At 45.4% G+C, this 25,771-nt stretch overlaps 1 protein-coding gene across 2 annotated transcripts in view; it reads right to left on the bottom strand.

Annotated features, from left to right (window-relative positions):
• The window catches only part of l1cama (L1 cell adhesion molecule, paralog a), a 45,886-nt gene extending 29,242 nt beyond the window's left edge, over positions 1–16,644 (bottom strand). For both annotated transcript variants that reach the window (XM_086141984.1, XM_086141985.1), the window contains exon 1: positions 16,497–16,644. The gene's annotated coding sequence lies outside the window, so the exon portion shown is untranslated. The remainder of the gene's footprint in view (positions 1–16,496) is intronic.
• Positions 16,645–25,771: the final 9,127 nt, after the last annotated feature.

The raw sequence follows: 25,771 nt of genomic DNA, 5'->3' as shown, positions 1-25,771 counted from the left end.
ACCCGGTCTAAAGTTAAATAGTTAATGATAGCCGATTGAGTAAAGAGGCGCAATCGGGACATTATGAAATTTCGTAGAAGAACCATTAAGAGTGACCTTCACTCGTTCCCCTGCCCATTTCCTCATCCGCCTCATATCTGCACCCACTGTCTCCGCTTTCTCTCTCTTTTTATCTGACGCAGCCAGCCATCCCGCTTCTCTCCTGTTCCCCCGGAGCGACCGCCCCAACTCGTCTTCTTCCTTGTTTGACATACATATCGACCTTCGCGGGCGTGTTCTTTTTTTCCCGCCATCTTTATGACAAAAAGCTGTTTCGGGAGGCGGGAGCGACGAACAATCGGTGAACCCCGTTTAGTTCACGTGTCGGAATGCGACGAGTAAACAAGACATCTTCCGAGTGTCTAATACCACCTGATCCCGGATCAAAATGGAGGCTGAGCGAAAATATCAGCGTAGCAACATTTGCTGTAGATGACAAAAGCAGCACAAACAGCGTCTAACAGCACCACGGGGAAATCAACTACCGAGGCGGACGCCTGAATATCTTTATCTTCTTAGGGGGTGCAAACGTGGACCTGCGCATTTGCATGACTTCATTGATTTCCTGCACGGCGCGCATTGATATTCAGGTCAGCGAAGCATTATTATAGTGCAAAGTGTTCAAAGACGACGCCCGTGATGGGGGTGAGGGATCAATGCATCAAGTTAGCAGGTGGAAGGTAGTCGTGTCCGAGAGGGGGAGGAGGGGGTTTGCGCGCTCGGCCTTTCAGCAGACAGGAGAAGAGAATCGGCGACCGGTCCCTTGAGCCAAGTGATAAGTGGTCCGTCCAGGGCTGGAGGACGCAGCTGCCGGCGGCTCGTGTGACACGCGAGGACAGCGGGCCACCTCCGCGGGGAGAAATGGCACGCCACAGATCGACAAGAGGGGGCGGAGTGTGTATATGTGACCTACAAGCGTTGTCACAACAGGTAGGAGACCGTCGGGGGTGCCGACAAGGAAATATCTCAAATCTGAAATCTGGCGCTTTTCTTTTTGTTTTCAAAAAAATGACGCCGTCGGAGTCCCTCCCCCCCGCCGCCACGCAGAGCACTTACGACTAAGAGAGACAATGAGTGAAACAATTTGTCAAGGTCTCTTTAAATCGGATGTAATCCTGTCTTTTCCACCACTTCAGGGAAATGAGCTGCCGGCAGGGCAAGGTCACATTTAGCACTTTGCCAAAACATTTGCATGAGGAAGCCGCAACAGAATAACTACAGCAGAAGTCCAGATGGCTTTTTCCGAGGGAGTCCCGGTAAGATTGCGAACATTCCCGGTAAACGGTCCAAAAATTGTGAGGAACGGCGAATATATCAGGAATGAAAAATGAAAAACATCTCTTGAAACGGCACAAACAAAAATCCAGTATGAAGTCATCTGATGACTGGAAGGGGGAGACATGTTTTTCAAAAGCGTCTCGCGGGGCCTCGAGATTTGCATCTTGGAAATGAGCTGCTCCGCCAGAACGTCTCCTCTGATCCATTAACTTTTTTCACAAACTGCGAATTCAGCGCTTCATTTGAAGTGGACCTCGTCTGATGAACTACACGGATGTCGAAAACCCCTCGATAACGAACAAATAGCACAGCAGAGAGTGTTGGTGTGTGTGTGTGTGTGTGTGAGGATTCGTGTAGCAAGTAAACAACAGAATTAAAAATAATTAAACATAAGAAAACACAAATAGATGTGGTCTCTCGCAGATCACAAGAATTGAGACGGTAAGTATCTCATTTTACCGCAACTCCTATTCCCAGGATGACATTTGAGAAAAAAAATGTACTCCAGAAAAACGATTGTATTGATTTTCATTTAGCCCTTCATGGAAATGGTTTCTTTTTTCTTTTTTTTAATATTCTGATTGATGATTTTTGCTTTTTTTTTCATCATCCCGTTGTCCTCGAGGAGAAGAATGTATCGCAGAGTGAGTGTGAAACGCGTAAGAACTCGTCCACAGCGTGGAACGCAGCTTTCCATCAGCTGATTGTCAATCAGGCCGATCAATTTGTCCGTTATAGTGATGCAGATAAAGTGATGACTCCATCAACGCCACAACATGGGTTCATCGTATTTACGCCGCCGCTCTTTCCGCCTTTGCATCAAAGTCACCAACGCAATCTCACATCTCATATTAACACTATTCATCCAGCTAATTATTATTGTTTATGCAAGGTTGGGTCTTGCCCTTCTAAACAGGTAAGTTTCACCGTTACGTCGGCAACGGCAGTTTTAGGACCGGAGTCTGGGGGAAACGTGTTTTACTTCCACACACCGATGGCCGTTTCAGGTAATTAATTAGCAAGGCAGGTCAGTTGAAGGGGATTTGCCTGCCATTCAAATTGACTGATCTGAGTTATAGCAACGGCAGATTTTGTGTGTGTGCGTGTGTGTGTGTGTGTGTGTGTGTGTGTGTGTGTGGCGAGACCTGTGCACAGGTTCCTTTAAGCGGGCGGGGTGCGCTTGGATAAGATTTTGTGTGTGAGATGGTGACGATGGGGGGTTTGGGACTTCTTTATGTCAATGCATCTGCCTCACAAAGATAGCTGTATGAATGTGTGTGTGTGTGTGTGTGTGCGGGTGCGTGCCATGTCTATAGCTAGGTGTCAATGCCCCTGCTTCCCTTCCCTTTCCTCACCCTGCTATCACCATGACAACCTCCTGACTCTAGCTCAGCAGCTCACAGCAAATATTTCCCTCCCCTCCCCCTCCCACATGTTCATCCCAAACCCATCCCCCATCTCTCTCTCACACACACACCCACACACACACACATACACCCAGCTTACATACACCCCCCCTGCACTGTCATCTATCTTGACTTTATACTTTCCACCTTCATCTCATGTCTCTGGCGTCTCCATCTCTCCCCATCTTTACTTCCTCCGGTTCTGTCTACACGCAACCCATTCTTGAAAGACTTCTCTCCCGCCTGGTGGCCATCATCGCTGAAGGTTTATCTTTTATTTGCGCTCCTCTCGCTCTTTGACATTTCTTCTCCGTTCCGTCCGACCCCGCCGACCGTCTTTTCTCCAGGCGCTTAAAAATCGGCGCGAAACCCCGTCCCGTCCCCTCCCGTAATTCTACTCGTCTCCGCTCCCTCGCCGTCTCCCTCCACACGGAAGCATCTGGGCCTCGGTTCTCCAGCTGTCTAGATGCTACATCTTCATTACAACGGCCCGGTTTCAATCAAAGACAATGCAATTAGAGGTAGCCTTCTATCAACCTCCGTTCAGTGTTCATCAAGTCTGTGTTAAGCAGACTGGGAGCGCTGGGAAGCCGCTAACCGTGGCTGAGATCCCCCGGCCCCTAAGTGGCCGACCGACTCCCATCGCATCTGTTATCGTTATTATCGGGAAAGCGTTTCTGCTCTGTAACCAAATCCAATCATTACCAATCGAGTCTGCAGCTGAGATCTTTCGGGAAGCCGCGCCGGTCGGTGCCGTCCAACAGGGGGCCGGAGCTCCATCAAAGGCTGCCGTCTTATCTGAGGACCGCAGCCCCGTCTCTCCTCCGCGGACCCCTTCCCCGTAAATCCCCTTCCCGTCCCAACGCGCCCCCCCGTCTGTGTCTCGGCACAGCTCCGGCCCCGCCGCGCTCCGCCGTGTAGTCGCGAAAAAGAGATCAAGGACGTGACATTTTCCAGAACACACCGCAATTTTCACCGAAGCCCAATATGAAAGAGGGGAAACAGGGAACCTGTTCCGTCGCGGCTAGGTTGCCGTCACCGAGCTTGTGCGTGTGCGTGTGTGTGTGTGTGTGTGTGCACGCGTGTGCATGTGTGATCTCAAAAGGGAGGGAAATGACAAGTATATCTGGCTTTGTATTATCACACACAGAAAGCAGACACAGTGAATAAGCAAAAAAAAAAAAAGAAAAACAAGGATGCTGTTTCATCTATTCTCTGCTGGTATTGTTTTGCAGTGTGTTGCTTTCCCTTCTAATTATGGAACAGCGATTTTTTTCTGTGATTCCAGAATAGTAACTAATAAATAAGAGGTTTTGTGAGTGTTTTAATGAGGATGCTTCCTGTGATGACGTAGGCTCCAACATCCCTGCGATGCTGACGGTAGGATAAGCAGTATAACTAATGAATAAATGTAGGCTGCCATAGCCAAATCTCTTAATTATAATAATAATAATAATGCATTTTGTTTGTAAGCGCTCTTCTGAAAACTCAAGGACACTTTGCAGTAGAGAACAATATAATTAAAAACGCCACACCTGCGTACAGATTGTGTTCCAGTTGAATGTATTTTTTTCGTTTTTTTTTTTTACAGTTTATCACTTTGTTTTCTGTGTATTTAACCATAAATTAACCAGAAAAAAGGAAATGTACTGCAGTCAGATAACAAAACGAACACACACACACAAACAGTCAGGTTTTTAAAACAAAAAGAACAGTATATATATTGGTGTTTTTCAATGACTTTTTTCCCCTCCGCACGCCACAGTGTCAAATAGTACAGGTTTTAATTGAAAATCGCAGTTGATACACTAAATTGTTAAGTTAGTTTCATTATTCATGAGGTAAGTTTGTTAGTTTGTTCATATATTTAGAAGCACAGATAAATTCGATAGATGAGTAATTTAATCTATAAATAATCTAAATGCATATAAATAACTAAGAAACACATCAATAATCTATCCGTGAAATATATCAAGATATTAATAATGATAATAATATTTTGATACAAAATTATGGTTCATTTCAGCGGATCTTGTGAGGAGTATTTTTATGATTTTGCAGTTACTCGTCCAACTGTACTGACAAATTAGCAAAAAAAAAATATCGATCTGATGCGATATCTGGTCGAATATATCTGATATCTGTTATAATTTTCAGCAAAATAATGCAAAAAACATTTATCACGTATGTTTGTGGCTCACATGCCGGATGATGGCTTCTTGTGTTGAAATGTTACCAGAAGGGAAACTTGGTTCTGTATTTCTATGATTTTTACCCAATCGGACAGCAGAAGTTGACGCAGAACTCGGTGTGCGTGTCTGTCCCTCATATAACGTGACGAAGATTCTGCAGAAGAAGACTTCCAGCAGTTACTTTCCTCCCCGTTCTCCTCCTCTTATATCTTTTATCTCCCTTTTTTGTATTTTTGTTTTAGTTATTAGAGATGACACGGTACTAGTCAGAGTGAGGGGTCAGAAAAAAAAAGCTCAAAGGCCAGAAGGATGTGAGGGAAGACATATCGACCTTTCCCTCAGGCTGGAAACCAGTTGGGCAGCTTTTCATATCTACTTAGGCCAACAAGGTCTGGCAGTCCATATCCGCACAGACAGACAGACACACACACACACACACACACACAGAGGTCTAACTGCAGAATATCCTGGCTCTATTACAATATTAGATTAAGCTGCCATACATACAACACAATGGAGGATACACTCATAGTATCACAGGTACACATGAATGGGTCTGGATTTGGTTTCTTTCATGAAAGAAGTTTTCTACATTACGAAGATCATGGAGACGTGGATTTTATCAAAGATACCGTTTTTGGGCGATATCGGGGGTCCCACCTGGTGTGCTGTTAGGATACTGTGTTTTCGTATGACGGCGATGGGAACGACTCTTCTCCAGAGTTGTGTTATTCCATTTATAAAAGTCAAGGAAGAAAAAGGCAATAGCCTTTTTAATAATCACTGGCAACAGCAGTTGATAATAAAACCTTCCATAGTATTTCACTTATAGAAAAGCCATAGCAACACTTTGAAAGGCAACAACAGGAGTATTATGGGGTCAACTGATATAGTAAGACATACATCATGTATAAGTGCTAGAAAATAGTATTTACTGCAGCTTTTACCTTTTTCAATTTTTTTTTTTTTTTTTTTTTTGAGAGCAGCCTTCACGGACTGAGAGGCAAAAGTTGCCGAGATTTCTCTCACTCGCTGAGTCCAAATTCTGACTCGAGGGGTCGGTTCCACTTAACACTTTAACGCTCGAGACTTGGAAGTGCACTTTTCTGACTTCAGAGGATGCAGAGTTAATGCACCGGAATCTAAGCCCGATCCACGGCCGCTGCACCGCCACCGGCCGCACGGATCTTCATACAAAATAAATCTTATCTGTTAAGTCTTTGCAACTGCAAGTCTTACACGTAACCATTCAGGATGTAGTTACAGGCATGTAAATATTTATCAGATTGGCATAAATGTTTGGTTACGCCTCGGCTGCAAATCCTGCATTCGTCCGCTGGGTGAGCATACATGGGTTAGCCATTTTGATCCCGCTATTCATGGTAAATCCTTCCGTCCTGGTCATATTCAAATAAACTTGAACTTTCTTTCACCTTTGTTTAAACACAAGACAGAAACATTTGCCAGCCAGCTAACTTGCTAACTCATTCTGGCTTCGCACGACCGAAAAATTAGGTTTTGACAAACCGATCGATGAAGAGACAAAGTCCAACCTGCTCAGTGTCTGAATCAATGTTAACCCAGGATGGCTTATAAGCCTGCAGACGATACCGGCTCCCGTATATTCACAAATTCCTAAATAAAGCGTTAGCATGACAGGATCTCACCTCCACGCGACTTCCTGTTTATCTAAATTGAAGCTACGAACCAGCTCGGTTGTCAAATCTCGCTGTGTCAGCTCGCTTCCTTTCACTCCTGAGGACATTTCACCTCTCATCGGAGAAGCTTCCTGGACACAACCCTTTCATCAACGTACACGCCTTGCTAAGTTCCGTCCTAAGACACTCTGGATTTTCAGATTCCAGCTCAGATTAGCCCCTGGGATTGGTACATTTGTTCACAAAACAGCACACAATGACTCAACACCCCCTTACAACCAAGTTGTCGCACAACAACTCACTCGTGAACATGACGAACCCCCTCAACATCCGACACCGTACACCAGAAACTCCCCGTGATGTGTTGGAACTGAAACAGCCTCTCCAATCAGAGGTGAAACATCTTCAAAACAACAAACCAGGTCCAGTTGCAAAAGACAAGATTTGACGACGGTTGACCCGGGTGACTGGTAACCTTCACGGATACAAAACAGCTTCTGACTCTCGAGGTAGGACATAAGCCCAGGGGGCATGTTTGAGGGCCTAAAAATTCAGAAAGTGGTGCGCGTGACGGCCGCGGAGCCTTAGTAACAGACCTGTCACAAGCATTTACCGTTGGACGTCGGTCCCCTTCGCAACCGTAGACCGGTTGTAACAGCGTCGACTACACCGTCATAAATAAAACAGACCCTGTCTGGGTTGAGTGAGAGGCGGAGGGTCAGAGGATGCACTCGGGTGCAAAAAGATGGGGATTTATATCGCCGGGAGACAATGAAGTCATCCGCCGGTGGAGACGAGGTCGCGTAATCCGTTAATATGGAACGGTCTTAAATTTAATGTCAAGAAGTCACCCTATACACATCCTGCAGGAAGGTAAGCTGTGTGTGACTGCCGAATGAAATTTATGTGTCAGCTTGGCACTGATGCATCTGTTTCTGGTCACACACACATTTTATTAGCCATGGGATGGGTGTCCTTCACCTCCCGTCTCTCAGGAATCCTTTCTCCCTCTCCCTCTCTCTCATTCTTTCTCCGTCTTTTTCGCATTGTTCCCTCCTCTTAACCCGCACTAGATCGCACTGCCGGACCGCGGTGGACACAATGTAAAGGTCGGTGAAAAAATAAACAGTTTCTCCTCTTGCCACACCCCGCTCATCCGTGACGGGCCCGGAGGAGAAGGTCTTTTCTTCTGTATTTAATTACCTTGTTAAGCTCGGTAACAATATCCAGGACCTTTCGCCTGGTGTCTCTACCTTGTCTCTTCAACCCCCCCCTTTTTTTTTCCAGCCCTTTGTCTTGGCTCTCTTCATCTCCCCCTGCTTCCCAGAGTGTGACATCTGCACCCCTGAATAAATCTATTTTTTTCCTCTCTTGTTGATCCTCTCTTGGGGGATCGTACCTTCTATCTTTCGTCATATTAACAAGAGACCCCACCCCTCCCGCCCGCCCGCCCGCCCGACCCGCCGTCTCCCCATCGCTTCCTGCTACATCAGGCGCCTCTCTCTCCGACGGGGATCAAATGATTTACAAAAAAAAAAAAAAAAATCCCCAGACGAAAGGGTGAGTTCCGACTTTGGAAACTTTAAATTCTTCACTCCGTGTGGGAAGAAATGGCGGCTGATGTAAACAGGCAGTTTTTAAAACTAAATATAGACTCTCATTATTTCTTTCTTGGGGTCCTGAGCGAGGCTCAAAAATAGCAGGACACCTAATTACCAGTGATCAGTTCGTTCATTTAAATTCTCAAAGTTTGCTTTGGAAAGAGGCCAGCGAGAGCCAGCGGTTTCGGCTCGCCGAAAGCCTCCATCTCGGGTTTGTGTTGAAGAGCTTCTCGACATGATTCATTCGGGAGGTGGATGCCGGATATAAATGGCGAAGCAGCCAAAATAAAATGCAAAGTTTCCTTGACAGACAAACAACCGAAGGGAAGGTAAAGAAACGTTGTCGTTTTTCTATTGTAGAAAAATGATGTGAAAGAGGTTTAAAAAAAAATGCGAGACAAGAAATGAAGATAACAGACTATTTTTAAAAACACTGAAAAGTGAAATAAAGCAGACAGGCCCCTCTCCTCCAAACAAAATACCAAAATACAGTCATGTATGTCTGTAAAGATAATACTAGTATTGAGTATAGTCATCTCATCATCTGCTCTTGTAACTTATTTATCTTAAACCCTGATACCACTTACATTGTAGAATCTTGTTTTTTTTTCTGTTTTTTTTTTTTTTTTGTTTTTTTTTTATTATTTCTGTCAGTATGGAGCATCTGGAACCACACAATCTCCTCCAGGATTGGTAAAATATTTCTGTTTTTGATTCTGAATTCATTCATTAACGGTAAATAACTGTGATACTGTGGCATTTCTATACATATAGAAATATTCAAAAATAAAAATGTATAGTTTCAGACATCCAGACATTGCATAGCAACAATCATCAATTGTGAATCATTTGTATTTTTGATCATTTTGAAAATTCTCAGGTAATATTGCATTCATTCAGATAGTATTTGATTCCTTCATTCATTCATGAGCTATACTGCTTATACTGTCAGGGTCGTGGGAGGGCTGGAGTCCATCCCAGCTGTCATTGTACAACAGTCGGGGTTCACGTGTCAATCACAGGGCCACGTATGGCGTCATTCAACCATTCACTCCCATTCGATGGGGCCGTTTAGTTATTCCGCTGAAGCTGACGCATGTTTTTGGACTGCGGGAGGAAACCAACGCAGACACGGGGTGAAAAAGGAGACTCCACACAGAAAGACCCCCCCATTGAAATGCAACCAGGGACCTTCTTGCCGTGAGGCACAAGCACCTCTATTGCCATGCTAAAATATACTGCTCAAAAAAATAAAGGGAACACTTGAACAACACAATGTAACTCCAAGTCAATCACACTTCTGTGAAATCATAGTGTCCACTCAGGAACCAACGCCGATTCATTTTGACTTGTTTTAAGGACATTACATCAAAGTTGGATCAGCCTGGAGTTTGTTTTTACACTTTAATTTTGAGTGTGATTCCTAATCCAGACCTCCATGGGTTGATACAATTGATTTCCATTGATCATTTTTGTGTGATTTTGTTGTCAGCACATTCAACTGTGTAAAGAGCAAAGTATTTCATAAGAATATTTCATTCATTTAGATCTAGGATGTGTTTTTTAAGTGTTCCCTTTATTTTTTTGAGCAGTGTATATACAGTGCCACATATTCTGTCTTTATCTGGATTATTATCATTATTTTAACTGCTGGACACAAGAAGTTTCTGTGTCCTAAAGATAATGTTGTTTCCCGGTTTTCCTCAAAACCATTTCTGGAGAAGCTGCGCTCCCGCTGTGCATCTATCAGCACATATATATAGTAAAATAGGACACTGGCTGTTGAGAATAAAAGAAGCGAGCAAACAAGTGTGTTTCTTTTGGGGGGAAAAAAAAGGATCGGCGTCTAAATCCCAAACGCTTCCACTGACATTTCTTTTCTCCTTGACATTTCCTTTCTTCTGCGCCTTAATCTCTTTCATCAATTCCCCTTCTCTGTTTTCCGCTTCTTGCGGCCCAACCCCTTTGTCTCCGTGGCTCTTGTCTGACATTACCCTGCTTTAACCTTGCCTGCCCCTCTTCCGCTCGCCTCCAGACAGTGCACGCGTGCACGCGGTGGGTGCAGTGTGTAATAGGATGGCACAGTAGGTGAGATTAAATTAGGCCGGTGTATGGGGATTACAACCCACTCAAAACCTGATCGCCTCCCACTCCGTGTAATCCAACCCTAATTAATATATCATGGCTGACACAGCAGATAAAAGGCCCCGCTAGAAATTGCAGTCGCAACGCAAACAAAACACCGAAAGCGGACAAATACGAACATTTGTAACAAAATGCATTCAGCACCTGGGGACCTACTGTCTTTTGAGTTACGGCTAATTCCAGTGACGCTTCGGTCGATCGCGTTGAGGTGAAATCGAATCAGTCTTCCTGAATGTAAACGCTCCGTATGGATGCGCCTTCGGATTGAACGAAGCGGTCAGATTTCAAAGCGCGGCCGGTGCGAATACCCGTCCGTCTCCTGCATCTTACACGCCTGCCAACACGACAATACAGCGTATATAATCTCTAAGGGTGGAAAAAGCAAAGCTATGAAGGTCACGTAGGAGAGATGCAAAGCCTTTGTGGAGGGGAAATGGAAAAGCACATCATGAGCAAATAAGATATGTGAAGCAACAGTCTCGGGGAAGCTTAAGTGTGAGATGCGTCCTCCCCTTAGTCCCATTAAAAATGCAGGCGGCCTCTCGGCAACAAATCAATAAGTTAGTAAGCTTCGGCTGTGGTGTCCCCTTAATAAACAGCTCGGCGATATATCAAAATATTGTGCTCGTCCTGTGTCTGGGGGTGTTTTATTGAAGAAAAAAAAAAAGACATTCGGCAAATTCTTCATATTATACAAATTCACTTTTGGGACGAGAGTTGCATCAGGATACTCATCAACAAGGTTAATTTACACTTAAACTCAGACTCAGAATTAGACTTGGATTTAAACTTACGCTTAGATTCAAATTTAGACTTGGAGTTGGACTCGGGCTCACACGTAGACTGAGACTTAGACTTAGACTCAGATTTAGACTTAGATTTAGACTTAGATTTAGACTCGGTCTTGGATTCAGACTCAGACATAGTCTCAGACATAGATTTAGACTTAGACTTAGATTTATATTTAGACTCAAACTTGGGCTTAACTACACTAGGACCGAGACATCATCTCAGATTTAGATTTAGACATAGACTTAGATTTGGACTTGGACTCAGATTTAGACTTACAAGACTGTCTCAGAAAATTGGAATATTGTGATAAAGTTCTTTATCTTCTGTAATGCAATTAAAAAAAACAAAAAATACTTTTTCATGATATTCTAATATTTTGACATAGGATTTTTGAGTTTTCTTAAGATGTAAGCCATAATCAGCAATATCAAAATAATAAAAGGCTTACAATATTTCAGTTGATTTGTAATGAATCCAGAATGTATGACTTTTTTGTTTTTGTAATTGCATTATAGAAGATAAAGAACTTTATCACAATATTCTTATTTTCTGACAGTCCTGTAGATTTAGACTCGGACTTGGATTCAGACTTAGAAATAGTCTCAGACTTAAATTTAGACTTAGACTTAGATTTGGATGCGGACTTGGGCTTAACTGTACTTGGGCCTAGACATAGTCTCAGACTTGGATTTAGATTTAGACTTAGTCTTAGACTTTGATTTAGACTCAGACTCAGACTTGCACTTAAACATAGATTTAGACTTAGACTTGGATTTAGACTCGGACTCGGACTTGCTCGTAAACATTGACTTAGACTATTTCTTAGACTCAGACTTGGACTTGGACTTAGATTTAGAATCAGACTTAAATTTAGACTCAGATTCGGATATAGACATAGATGTAGATGTAGAAATTAGATTCCAAGTCAGATTCAGACTTAGACAACAATTTCGTCCGGCAAAACATGGCAGTACAGGTACAGTTAACAGCAGTGTGAAAAGTATTAATAGAAAGTAAGTGAAAGAGTATGTCAGGGTGCAAAGACATGATGCTCAGTTGACGCTTAACAATAATGATACTATTTATAATAAACTACGACAGCAATAACAACAACAACCACTTGTGGCTACTACTTGTGACAAAAAAAAGTTGCACATAATCAGATAATCGCACGCTGCTAAGCAATGCGGTCAATTCTTTGATCTTTCAACGTTGGTATTCATGTATGGGAAGTGGTCGCTCAACTGAAAGAAGACTCTCTGACAATTAACATGATTCACAAAAACATACAGATGAGAAAGAGAACAGAGGGTCAATTTATTCTAAATATAGTCACTGACATAGACAATGGAGGCTCTTTCGCAAAGCCGAAGTTCTCCAGAAGGAATGTTGCCGAGGGGAATTCTACATGTAATGTTGTCACTAAAACAAAGGCATATTTCTACGCGATGAAAAAAAAAAAAAACTGAGGATAAAATTAAAATTCAGACATGAACTTTCGAAGCCTGGCTTCGTGTTATGTCTTTTGTATATTATCATTATTTATTTATTTAATTACTTATTTCGTAACTTTTATACCCTTTGGGATCTTGGGAGTTTAAAATAAATCGTCGCTTTTGACATCCAAATCGCTCACGGCTTTGACAGCGCTTGATATCCCGCTTCGTTTTTCCAGTCATATCCACCGTGAGGTTGCAGATTTGTCATTTCGACCGACACAGGCGAGACATCGCATTAATTCCCCGAGGGAACGCTAGCTTTTCCTCTCTCGTACCGTCACTTCCGAAAACCGTATTAAGGAAATTCAATCTTCCTAATTAAATTCATTTCCATACATAACATCGCTGTTTGTGCCCTGGTCTCGATCGGAGGTCCAATCGTGCAAATGGGTTGGATTTATGAGCCGTCGTTGGATGGGGTTCTTGCAGGGAAAGCCAAGAGGAGCCCGGGTCATTATTTTGATTAAGACTCGCGCGTGGGGCGTCTTTGTCCGAGGAGAACCGAGAAGTGAAACCGGACGATCGCACAGCGACACAAGAGGCAGAAACCAGGGGCGGCAGATTTCCAAGAACAAGACTCAGGCGATGACTCGGATGAGATAAGAAATTGCCGTGACCGTCCTGTTCCTTTTAATCATTCCTACAACAGCTTTTTATCCCTGACATCTATTAATTCAGTCCTTTTCTTATTTTTTTGGGCGGCTCATCTTGCAAGCCTCAGTTCACCTCTTTGAATTTCCCTCCCCTCGTCCCCAGGCCAACCTTCCCATCTTGTCGATTTATGATCATTTACCCACGGCCGGCCTGTCAATCCATCTGACCCCGCGCTCCCTAAATCACCTCAATGTATTCTGCGCCGAACCCCGACAGCCTGTCTACAAGATCTCCCACCTCACCACCCCCAACCCGCGTACGCGCAGCCTAAATCAAACAGCCCCCGAGCTTCGGCTGGGGAGGGAAGGCGACTGACAGCATCCTGGAGGTACGACGCCGGTTGCGCGCGCGACGTGCGCGGCATGGAAGCCGAAAAAGACGCGCTCGTGGTCGGGAGACAACTCGAGGGAAATCGCTCGTGAAGCCTTTGAATCCGCGCTTGCCAGTTCGTAACTTTACAAGCGCAATCCTCCGAGAAGGATAAAAAGGAAAGCAGAGATGAAACAGTCATTATTGACACTTCAGTCTGGGAGATAGTTCTCTTTCTTAACCCTTATTTTACCCCTGTCTCAGCTTTAATGGCTGAATCCCCAGAAAGTGCCAGTTAAGGTCTTTGATCAGCGGCAGACGCTTAAGTAATCAGGCCAGGGAGGCAACATTAGAGAATCTTTAATTTGGTGCACTGCAACAGGAGCTCTGCAGTTGTTTGTTTACGGGTTGCAGAAGCACAAGTGTTTGTGTGCTCGCGTCTACCCATGCTTGGGTTTTTCGTCTTCTTTTTTTTTTTTTTTTACAGGGCGGGATGTTCGACAAAGTTGTCCCGAGGCCGTAACGGGCGGCCGAGGGGGCCGAAAAGGCCGGCGGGTCACTCGAGACGCTTCTATTTTCATTCCTCCTACACGAAACAAGCTCCACAATCCGCTGCAGGACTTAAGGCATTTGGAAATGTGCCAGCCTTTTCCTGAATAATTCAGGAGGAGCATCAGTATCCGAGCACACACACATCTCGCCGCTCTCGATTCCAAAACCGTTCTGATAATTGTCCGTAATCACACGAACATAACAGATCCGCGCGATCCCCTTTTTTCATTTTACGATTTCCTCCTTTTTTTTTTTTTGTCCTCTCTCTCTGTAACCTCCCCCGCCCTCTCTCTTCAACCCCGGCACCTGTAGCGGCGAGCGCGCATAAAAGGACGTCATTTTGCTTTGTCTTTCAAAACGAAGTCCACCGGCTTTATCGCCGTCCTCCATCTTTTTTTTTTTTTTTCTTCCCCTTATGCGGCTAACGCCGTCCGAGCGTGCCTTTCCCTCACGGATCCGTCGTCTCTCTCCTCTCTTTTTGATGGAATAGCTCAATTAAAATCCGCGGTCGCCGTGGGGAGATTGCACCACGTGGCAATCTAACCAGCACATGGTAATCACACACTCCGCGTCTGGTCGGCTACTCTGACCACGTCCCTCGCCGTTCCGCCGGCGCCGAGAGATCAGGCCGCCACGACGACCCCGCCGCATTGAAGGGTATGATAATGCGACCGGGAACGGGCCTCTGTGAGTTTTCACACGCGCGCTTAAACACGCCCTCCTCTGCAGCAGCGGTGTCGTGAGCTATTGTGTGTACGCGTGCGGCGCAGTACGTGCGTGTATGTTGTACAAATGGTAACAAGTCATTGTCAGGCACGCCGCCTTCCCCCTTCGGTCCCTCCGCCGGGTTCGTCTGGGACCTGCTGCGGGCTACGGAGACGGGGAGGCGAAGACAGCACCCCCCCCGCGTAGGTGCGCGTATTTACGTACGTGTGCGTTTGATATGTAAACACCGCGTGAGGGAAATGCATGCAAATGCAGGGGTTAAGCAGCAGCGGCGTCTTTACTTTTCCGTCTCATTAACACACAACTGTTGGAACAATGTCTGCTTCCTGCAGTTCGGCGGAGCAGATGTGTGACGGCCCACAGAGGGCGACAGCAGGCATCTGCATGGCAAACAGCCAGGTGACTGCCTGCTTTCCACGGGCACACCTCCAGCCTGTTGTCAGCGCGGCCCCACCCTTATTTTTCTACTTCCCCTCCTGACATCTCTTTCCATATCCACTCCTCTAACGCTCTCCCACCCTCGTGCATTTCCAGTCTTTCTTAACCTCTCTCACACTTTTTCACCCCCCCGCCCCTTGGCAAGCTGCAGGTTAAGGTTACTCGGTTCTGTCGCCGCCGTGGCGAAGCGGAGCCGCCGCAGCTGCGCGAGACAGACGGGGAGATCGTCTTCTAAGCCTCATCCGTCATAACACTGAAATTCAGAACGCTGACTTTCGGTCGCGGCTTCGATTAACGTGCGTCTATTCGCTGGAGGGAGGCGTCAAATTTAAGATTTATAATGAAGTGGTAAGGCAGGCAGACAGGTAAGACAAACACAATGTCTTTGCATAGCTACATTTAATTTGGGATGTTTCAACGTATAGTGATGCAACGTATTGAAAGTGCCGCTCCGTTTTCTCGGGAAATCTGAATAAATAAACAGTGTTTTATTTTCAGGTGGAAAAAGAAATTCCAGGTTGCAGCTGTTCCAAAACTGGAACCCGCCGTCACATTTCGAGGCCCGTTCGGAGAGGAAAAAGGGGGACAAAAAAAGGGTCCGCGTCGTTTCCGTCGTGTCCGGTTAAAATTCAGACAGGAAAATCAACATTAGTGTCAGGTGAGACCCTGCATCTCACCTGACATGTCCTGTCATATCCTCGCTTTTTAGACGGTAAACGAATAATAGAAAACGCAAGAAATCAGCGGTGTTGAAGTCGCGTGCGCCAACAGGTTATCCGTAATACTTGAGTTTTCAAACAAACAAACAAACAAACAAACAAACAAACAATTAAAGCAAATGGAGCGATGGACCAGGATGGAATCAATCGCAGCCCACAGCACTGCAGACAAAGCACTCTTTTGACATTTTTGTATAATTTCATTTAATTTGGCTGGCATGACTGCGCTTCCGTGGTTTTAACTCATCACCGTACCCGATGGGGTTTCAATCGTTTCCTCCGGATCGTTCATTCCGAACTCTAAATCTGTTGCGGCGTTCGGCACCAAACTACGCCGTCTCGCACCGAGGCTGCGAGAGGAACGTCGGCCGAAGGTGCGTTCCACCTTCACCTTCCAGCCCGATCCGTCCTCATCCATCCTCATCCTCTCTCCTCGGGGTCCGTTTCATGACAAACCGTCACGTCTGGTCACAAAATGTTCCCCTTACCTTGGCGGAGATGTTCCTCTCCTCCGATCCTTCGTGTCCTTCCCTCTTCTCTCTTTCTTATCTACTTGCGCCTTTTCTTCCTCCTCTCTGCGAAATTGATTGTGCACCTCTCCTCTCTGCTGATGCTGCAATGATAGAAAAACACACCCTCTTCTGGCTGCGCGCTCTCTCTCTCCCTCCCTCGCTCCCATTGGCTGCCCGTTAGAGGTGACATCACCCCTCTTCTCAGCCTGCCTCCCTACCTCTGCTCCCTCCCTCTCTCCCCTCTGTCTTCACCTTCCTCTATGAATTCTGGTCATTCCTGCACCCCCCCCCTCATCCCTCCATCTCTCCTCCATCCCTCTACACAGTCTGGATCAGAAGGACCGACCCTCCTCGCTCTTATTCCCGCTTTTCTCCTCATTAAATTACACTTAACGCGCGCCGTGAAATCAGAATACAGAGGCTGCGGCCCCCTTTGCATTCGCCCCCTGCACAAATCCAAACACGACAGCCGGGATTTTGCACCCGTCATCTCGCCCGCCGCTGAACTTTCATTAAGTCTTTTTGATCTATTCATCCGACCGGCGGCTCCATTCAGTGCCATGTAATCAAAAGCACACCTGGGTAGAGCGTCCAATAAAAAAAAAACGGGGTTAAATTTGAATCTAACAGGGTGTTGGGGGGGGGGGGGTTCTGCCATCTCTTATCTGAGCCTGGCAGTGCACACTAAGCAGATGCAGAGATGGACCGATAGCGTGATAATGGAGGCTCTGGTAATCCACAAGATGTCAGGTTCTGTTTGCGTGATGAGATAACATAATTGTTACATGTCATCGTGCGTGTGATCCGACCTGCAGAAATGGTGAAGATCCGACGGGGGGGGGCGGGGGATCTTTTACAGGCCGTGAAATGCTTTTTTGAAGACCGTGAATTGACGTGTCAATCAGACGTGTTACCCTCTCAGCTCATTAACATCCAGTTATTAAACATCATTCTTCTTCCCCCCCCCCCCCCCCGAGTTCCCCGTGCACTGTCGCTATCTGATTATGGAGATCTTCCAAGTTCCTCAATTGTCTCCTAACCCATTTCTTATATATTTCTTTTTTCGTGCCCTCATTTCCACTCTTATCTGACATAAAAAAAGATGAGTATGAAAACCGGCAACATTGGATAATGTATCCACATTACTCGTCTTAAATCTTTTAATTCTATTACCTGGATTTGTGATGGCACATATGCATTATTTTAGTAAAAGACTGGCAGCTGTACCTGCTTTTAATCTGTTTATCTGCACCCGAATGTCCTCTCGCCCTCCGTCTTTGTGCGTCACCGTTACTTTGTTTGTTCATTTGTCCGCTTTGTCGTTGCATAGGGAGGGAAGGAGGGGGTTTGTGTGAGTCAACGTTTCTGGAAGAAAGTAATAAGTCGGACTGTATCGAGTCCTTTGGGTGGAATGTATTTTACCACGCTTATAATATACAGGAAAGTGCAAAATTACGTGTATTTCACCGGATCATTTTCATTGTAGGGTACAGATACTCGACTACGTCTCAGAAGCAGATACTCCGCTTCGCATGCAACTGTACTTGCCTGCAGCTGTGATTAACCCTCACATTTTAGTGTTTCAGGTTGAGACACTTCTTCAACCTCTTACAATAATATAAATACACACCCTGGAGGGAGTGGCCGGCGGACACAATAGTGGCAAAAGTGGCGTCCGTTCTGGCTGATCGCTCCCCGCCCCCCTCTACATAACACTGGACAACCTCAAGAGCAGCTCCGGCGACTGACTCTTACAACTCTGCATCCACGACATCTCCTGTACTCTACAACAACGTGCATGAACATCACTGTCGCAAATATACTTCATACTTCATATATATATTAACGTAACCATCTCATTCTGTACACGTGTATTATATCCCACCCCTTCCAGTCCCTAAAATTATCATAATTATCATTGCTCTTCTCATTATTATCATCATCATCATCATTATTATTATTATTATTATCATCATTACTGTTATTATATTATCATTATTATTATTATATCTATACATCACCTCATTCCATATGTGTGTATATATATATATATACACTGCTCAAAAAAATAAAGGGAACACTTAAAAAACACATCCTAGATCTAAATGAATGAAATATTCTTATGGAATACTTTGCTCTTTACACAGTTGAATGTGCTGACAACAAAATCACACAAAAATGATCAATGGAAATCAATTGTATCAACCCATGGAGGTCTGGATTAGGAATCACACTCAAAATTAAAGTGTAAAAACAAACTCCAGGCTGATCCAACTTTGATGTAATGTCCTTAAAACAAGTCAAAATGAATCTGTGTTGCTTCCTGAGTGGACACTATGATTTCACAGAAGTGGGATTGACTTGGAGTTACATTGTGTTGTTCTAGTGTTCCCTTTATTTTTTTGAGCAGTATATATATATATATATATATATATATATACATATATACATATATATATAGGGAGAGAGAGAGATCACTGTTTGCTTTAGCTGTGCTTCCTCTATGTGTATGCACCTGGCTGCTAGTTAATCTTAATCTATCTATAAATATATACAAATCTACAAATACAAATATATGTACTGCATGTGTGTATGTGTATGTGTGGGCATGTGTAAAAAATAGATACAAAACCGGGAACCCGGAGCCAAAGTGATTAGAGGCTGTTAGAATGCGGCAGTAAACATTAAACAGACAACGGGGCTCTTTTTCATCGCTAAACCAGAAAAGAACATTTTTGCAGAATCAGCGAGGAAACTCGGTCTCGCTCGTGCTCGTTTGCACGCCTCTCTGCCGACCTCGAGCCGCGTGCGCCTCATCTCCCGTCACCTATTCTTTACTTTTCGCAACTACGACAATTACAAGTTGATGCCCGGCTTCACTCTCGCTTTATCCACTGCCGGTTCAAGCTGTACCTGCGCCGCGGCGACTCCTTCGGAGCAAAACACCGATGCACAATGACAGAAGAGGCCCATGTCCTTCTCAGTGTCTTCAGCGTCGTATAAAACCTCCCAAAGCGTTGCACCATCCTTCAGTGGACTGACGCTACTCGTTTGCATCAGACGGCACGCGAGATTGTATTCTTTTGAAATTCCCTTTACTCTCCGATCTGCACTCTTTCGTCGTCTTTCCCTCCAACCGAACACTTATTTACGTTTAACTCGGGCGTCACTCTGCCGCTCTTCCTCCTTGAGGCGGCCCTTCCCATGCCAGCGGATGAGAACATAATCATCGTAATCTTCTCCCACTTGTCCTTCAGCTCTCACGCGGCGGTGAGGTGTCCTTCTACTTTCATAAATGCTTTTTTTTTTTTTTTTTTTGTGCTTTTCTCTCCCTTTCCATCTCAGCGGCTTCAGTCAGATATCAGGAATAAATCAGTCGCGGGCTCACCTGCCTCGGTAGCTCAACTTCCGATTGGTTTATCGGTATATCGCCCAAAACGCATCCATGAAATATTGAAAGGATTTATGACTATCTATTTTCTTAGTGCACCTTCAAAATAGCAGAAGCTTTTTGGCCACGGCCTGACTTAACACGACGCTAACCAACTGTACGGAGTGCACTTTAGTCCTCCCAGAAAGGACCTTCAAAGTTTTTAAACAGCATTTCCATCCACTCTTAGCATTTTCCAACATTCTGTCATTTCAGATATTCTTATTTTCATTTAAGTAAGACAATAGTATCAGTCTCATAGAATGGTTTATCCAAACTTCTCCAAAATTTAAGGAATTGAAGGCACCAAAAGAACCTAAAGACAAAAAAAAAGTGTCTCGAGCTATTTGGGTTAGCATGCTGTTTGTTTAGAGAAAGCTCCTACCGACTTTTTTTTTTTTTTTTTTCCCGTCCATCTGCCGGCGCCCGAAGATCTGCCAGACGTGCAGACAAAAGCTACCGGAGCGGCAAACGGCATGGGAATAATGATTGATGAGGACGGTTTAAATAGGTGAGCACCTCCGCTTTTGTTGTCGGGAGCGCCTGGGTGGCCTCGGGAAGGCTGGGAGTTCAAGGTCAAAACTGCGGCTGGATCCACGCCAGAGAGAGCAGGAGGGGAACCTGAGCGAGAGAACACAACTGAATCGAAACGGTTAATGGCTTTTGTTTACGGACCTTGAGGTTACGAAGCACTTTACGCTAGATTGCGTTCACCCGTTCGCACACATTCACACGCCGACGGCGGCAGATGCCACGCAAGGCGCTAAACAGGCCGTCATGAGCAACTGGGGGTTTGGCGTCACAAGAGGAGGAAAATGAAACCGCCTACCGTCCGATTGGAGGGATGCCCGGTCTACCGACTGAGCCGCAGCTGCGCAAATCTAGCATTCATTCATTCATTTATTGTCATTTCCAGACGATAAGCCGCAACTTCATACAGACGCGTTGAACTCTGCTGCTTAAACAACGATGCGGCTAATTTATGGATTTTTTTTTGGGGCTGACGAGCTTCACGGCGCTAAAACATTTAGCCTCGTCACATCGGACCAATGAAATGACCGTGAAATTCTGAGGCCGTTCAATTCCAACGCTGAAGAACAGCGATCAGCTGGAGTAGGACAGAACAGAGATAGATAGATAATGGATGGATGGATGGATGGAATTTTCCTTGTGTTATTTATTATTAATCTTTTTCATCAGCCGTGTTACAGCCACTGTTTTTGGAAAAAAGCATTTCCAGTACATATTTGTGGATGTTATCGGGATGTATTTAATTAAAAGTTTTGAAAAAAGTTTCAGTTCAAATTTCGTGTTCCAACATGAACGCCTGCAGCTTATAGACAAGTGCGGCCTATATATGTACACATAGATTTATTTGTTTATATTTAGCCGGTGCGGCTTATATTCAGGTGCCCTCAATAGTCCAGAAATTACGGTTTTCATTATCTATACAGCTCTTTTTCTGGAATCAAGGTTGTCCCAAACGGGGTTCCACCCTGGACCGGCTGCCAGCCCGTCACAGGGTCACATCTAGAGTCATACAGACATTTTGGATCTCCAGCACCGACTGCATGTTTTTGGACTGTGGGTGGAAACCGGAGGAGAACGTGCTCCACACAGAATTGAACCATGAGACTTCTCGCTGCTAGGCAGAGGCACCATCCACCACGCCGCCCACAGAATGACAAATCGAGAGAGACTTTATTTCTATTGTCTGTGGAGGTTCCCAGTCATCCGTGTCATGGTAAAGTCTTGTCAAAATCTTAAACTTGGGCTTGATTTTCTTCACTGAAAGACATTTCGCTTCTCATCTGAGAGGCTCCTGCAGTTCAGAGCGAGAAGACTTCAAGTGACGAAAATCAAGTCCGGTTGCCAGAACAAGAAGATTTTGACAAGAATCGACTCCGAAAGTTGAGTAAAGAAAAGATACTTCTGTTTCGTCTCATGTGGCTCATGATTAAATATCATAACGTATCCATCCGAAGCCGGATGCCGAAGCCGATCCCATATGTCATTGGGCGAGAGGCGGGGTACGCCCTGGACTGGTCGCCGGTCAATCGCAGAGCCACATATACAAACAGAAAACCAGTCGCTCACTCATTCGGGACAATTTTTCCCAATTTGCCTGCTGTGTGTTTTGGAGGAAAACGGAGAACCCGGAGGAAACACGGGGAGAACATGCAAGTCTACACAGAAAGGTCCCCTTCTCGAAATCAAACCTTCGTGCCGTGAGGCCGAAGCGGTAACCACCGCTCCACCATGCCGCCCACTTTATTAAATTCTTAAAAAGTGACCTCTTTAAGAATAAATTAGTCACTCAATTGTCACTCTTGTAAGTGCAGACCGGGCCCTCGATCAAAAAAACGCCCATCTGGGAGAAACTTCCGACTCGTCCTTGGAAGAGGATCTCCGCTCACTTCCCCTCCACCCAGCCTCGTCTGCAGGAGTCAGCCGGCCGGCTGGTGGGAGATCTGGACTGATATATGAGGAGGAATATGGCAGAGAGTAACCAGCGAGTGGGTGGGGGGACGTGGGGCGGAGTACAAATGGGAAGTGTATGAATGGACAACTTAATGTCCAGAGTGGCGGCGAAAAACAGACGCAGTCAGCGAAACAGATCCAGAGAGAAAATTCCATCAGCTTAAAAGCGGGCAGAAAAAAAAAAAGGAGAGAAAAAAAAAAGACAGTGGTAAATAGCTGTTGTGTGGGTTTGACGTCCCAGAGTGGAGGGCGGGAAGTACTGAAATGAAACTCAAGAACCCGTAGTAGATGCGTATCAATGAGGAAGTCCAGGGTGTAAACACAAACATGGAGAACTGGGTGCAGTCTGATAGTACAATGGAATCCGAAAAAAGCGATCACCCAGACCCTGCGGTCTTGTAAAATCAGGTTTCGGGGACACTGGAGAATAAAGCGAAAAAAGCCCAAGAAGACGGAATTATCACCGGTGACTGATGCAATATCTGCCGGAGTGTAATAATAACAACTGGCAGCCGGGGCCTTACAGGCCCGGATTATATGGAGACCGAGATGAAATGTTTCATCTTGAAGGAGCGTCTGTGTTTGTTTCCAACAGCGGGGGAAACGGGACAGTTTGTGCAAATGGACGAGACCGTGGAGACTCCCGGGGTGAAAAAGAGACGGGGGGCTGGAGATAAGTGTTCGTCAAGTGGGGGGAAGGAGCCGCATGAGCTCACAGGATCCACTAAAGAGACAACGGAGACTTTTTTTTTTTTTCTGTAGATTCCTCTCTCGGCAGTCTGTACATATTTGTTTTGTTTTTCCGGACTGTAAACCTCAACTGGTTTCCAAAACCCCAACCAGCATCTCACAAAATGGCATTTTTCCACATTAAGACCAGCAAACTCTCGACAGGGGGTCCAAAGAAAAATTACCAATACAGCAGGGTGAAATTACGAACCGCCCGCGCTGGAAAACGGGGCTCTAAAAGAAGATACACAAACATTAATTCACTAAATAAATACACAAGGACTAAAAGGAATGAACATAAAATGCAGCCTCTGAGTGAAGCTGAGCTGCTGGAAATCAGATGATATAAACAGACATCCAAAATGTGATTAAACTTTAATTACAACTGGAGTCAAGTCAAAGAGAGCCAGCACATCGCCAAACCGCAGCAGGATCATTCATTCGTTCATTTCCTCTCGCACTTACCCTGCACTCAGGGTTGCAAGGTGGCCGGAGCCTCTCCGGGTCAACAATCGATCGCAGGGCCACATATAGAGAGAAACAAACATTCGCACACTCGGTCGTTCGCACACCATATAGAGAGATACAGCCGTTCACTAACATTTAAATGTCACATACAGACATGCAACCATTCCAATGAACCTTCTCCGTGTTTTTGGACCGTCGGAGGAAACCCACGTGGACACGGCGAAAACGTGGAGACTTGTTTGTTGTGAGGCACGACCCGCTGTCGTGGGTGCAGCTGACGCTGAATCCAGAGCGGATATTTTCTGGCGAATATCTTAAATATCCGAGAAATCACCGTCTAGAAAAGGTATCGAAGCTTGCCGGGCTGTGATTTATGGGATTAAGACTTTGGGCCAAGACCCGTTTTAGTCTCCAGCTGGTGGAGAGAAACTACTTACTGCTCAAATTTACAGCTCGATGCGTTGGCGGAAACTGGAGGCCAAATAATCTTGAAATGTACATTTTACTGTCAGTCGTCGAAACAATATCCCATTCGCCAGCTTTCAAGTTGAAAACTTCCTCTCGCACAGCGCAACGAAAACAGTCACCATGGTGACGTTTTAATCTTTTAAAATGTTTATATTCACAATCTTGGAGTAGAAAGCATCATCCGCTTTGACTGTTTCTCTGAGAAGACTATCCAGAGGGGAAGGCGGATGTTTTGCATGCATAGAAATTGGTGATAATCTGGAACACTGGGTTCGCATATGAGATTTCATACTTACGGCGGAGTTGGAGGCAGAAGTGGGGCTACATCAGGGGTCAACTCTGAACCCCTTCTTGTTTGCGGCGGTGACGGACAGGCTGACAGATGAGGTTAGACCGGAATCTGCATGGACTACGATTGTTTGCAGATGACACTGTGATGGAGCAGGTGGAGGACAATCTCTAGAGGCGGAGGTATGCTCCAAAAAAGAGAGGGATGAAGGTTAGCAGCAAGAAAGCATACATGTCTGTGAATAAGAGGTACCGAAGTGGAAGGGTGAGGCTACAGGGAGGGGAGATGAAGAACTCGGAGGAGCACTCAGGGTCAACAGTCAGGAGCAACGGAGAGCCTGCAGAGGTGAAGAAACATAGGCAAGCAGGCCAGAACGGGTGGCAAAAAGCAACGAGGGTGACGTGTACTAACGTGACCGGCTAGCAGAGACATTGGCATTAAGGACGAGACAGGAAGCAGAGCTGGAAGCAGCAAAGATCAAGATGTTGAGGTTCTCTTTGAGAGAGAGGAGGATGGATAGGATCAGGAACGAGTCCATCAGAGGGACAGCACGTGTTAGATGTTCTGGAGATAAAGTCAGACTGAAAAGGTTTGGACACGGACAGAGGAGGGTTAGTGAATATATCGGTGGAAGGATGCTGCCAGACAGGAGGTCCAGAGGAGGACCAGAGAGGAGATTTATGGGTGGAGTGAAAGAGGACATGAAGTCAGGTGGAGTGAGAGAAGAGGATGCAGAGAATAGGAAGTTGATTCGCTGTGGCGACGTCTGAAGAGAGCAGCTGAAAGGAAAATAAGATTGTTATATAACAACTCAGACGATATCGCGTACGACCATCTTAAACCTCAGCCCGAGGTTAACGTAGAAACAGACACTAAATCCGCTTTTACAGTGGCGGATCAGAACGTTTCCACATTTCATTATCACGAGGTGGCTGCTTCTGAAATGTTATGATTTGAGGCTTTTGGGCATTTTGACATTTTGTCACTATATTTAAACTGAATGACGGAAACATTTTCGAAGCGGGGTTGAAACGAAGTGTATGGTTAGGAGGAAAGTCTAAACATGTCGGTAGTGTTGAAATGCCGCTAACAGCGACAGAGAGGTGCGGGGGGGTGAGAGGAAATGACAAAAAAGATTGCGCTGAACGGGTAGTTTGACAGGCAACATCCAAATATAGAAGCAGAGTGTGAAGCCAACACTGGGAGGAGAGTCGGACGACCGCTCTTTGCTCCGAGGCCGGTCCGTCGTCTGCACGGTTCAACAGCCCATAGGTCGCCGATGCGGCCACCATTTGGGGGGGGGGGGGGGGGCATTGATCCAGTTAAAGTCATTATGCGGCCAGAAGGTCAGCCAGCCGTCTCTGACCCAGCGTTAATCACTCACTA

Source organism: Fistularia commersonii, chromosome 34, assembly GCF_037954325.1.
Source record: "Fistularia commersonii isolate RoL2024-O1a breed Wild chromosome 34, RoL_Fcom_v1.0, whole genome shotgun sequence".
Classification (NCBI taxonomy): Eukaryota; Metazoa; Chordata; class Actinopteri; order Syngnathiformes; family Fistulariidae; genus Fistularia; species Fistularia commersonii.
This window is presented reverse-complemented; position numbering and strand designations above follow the sequence as displayed.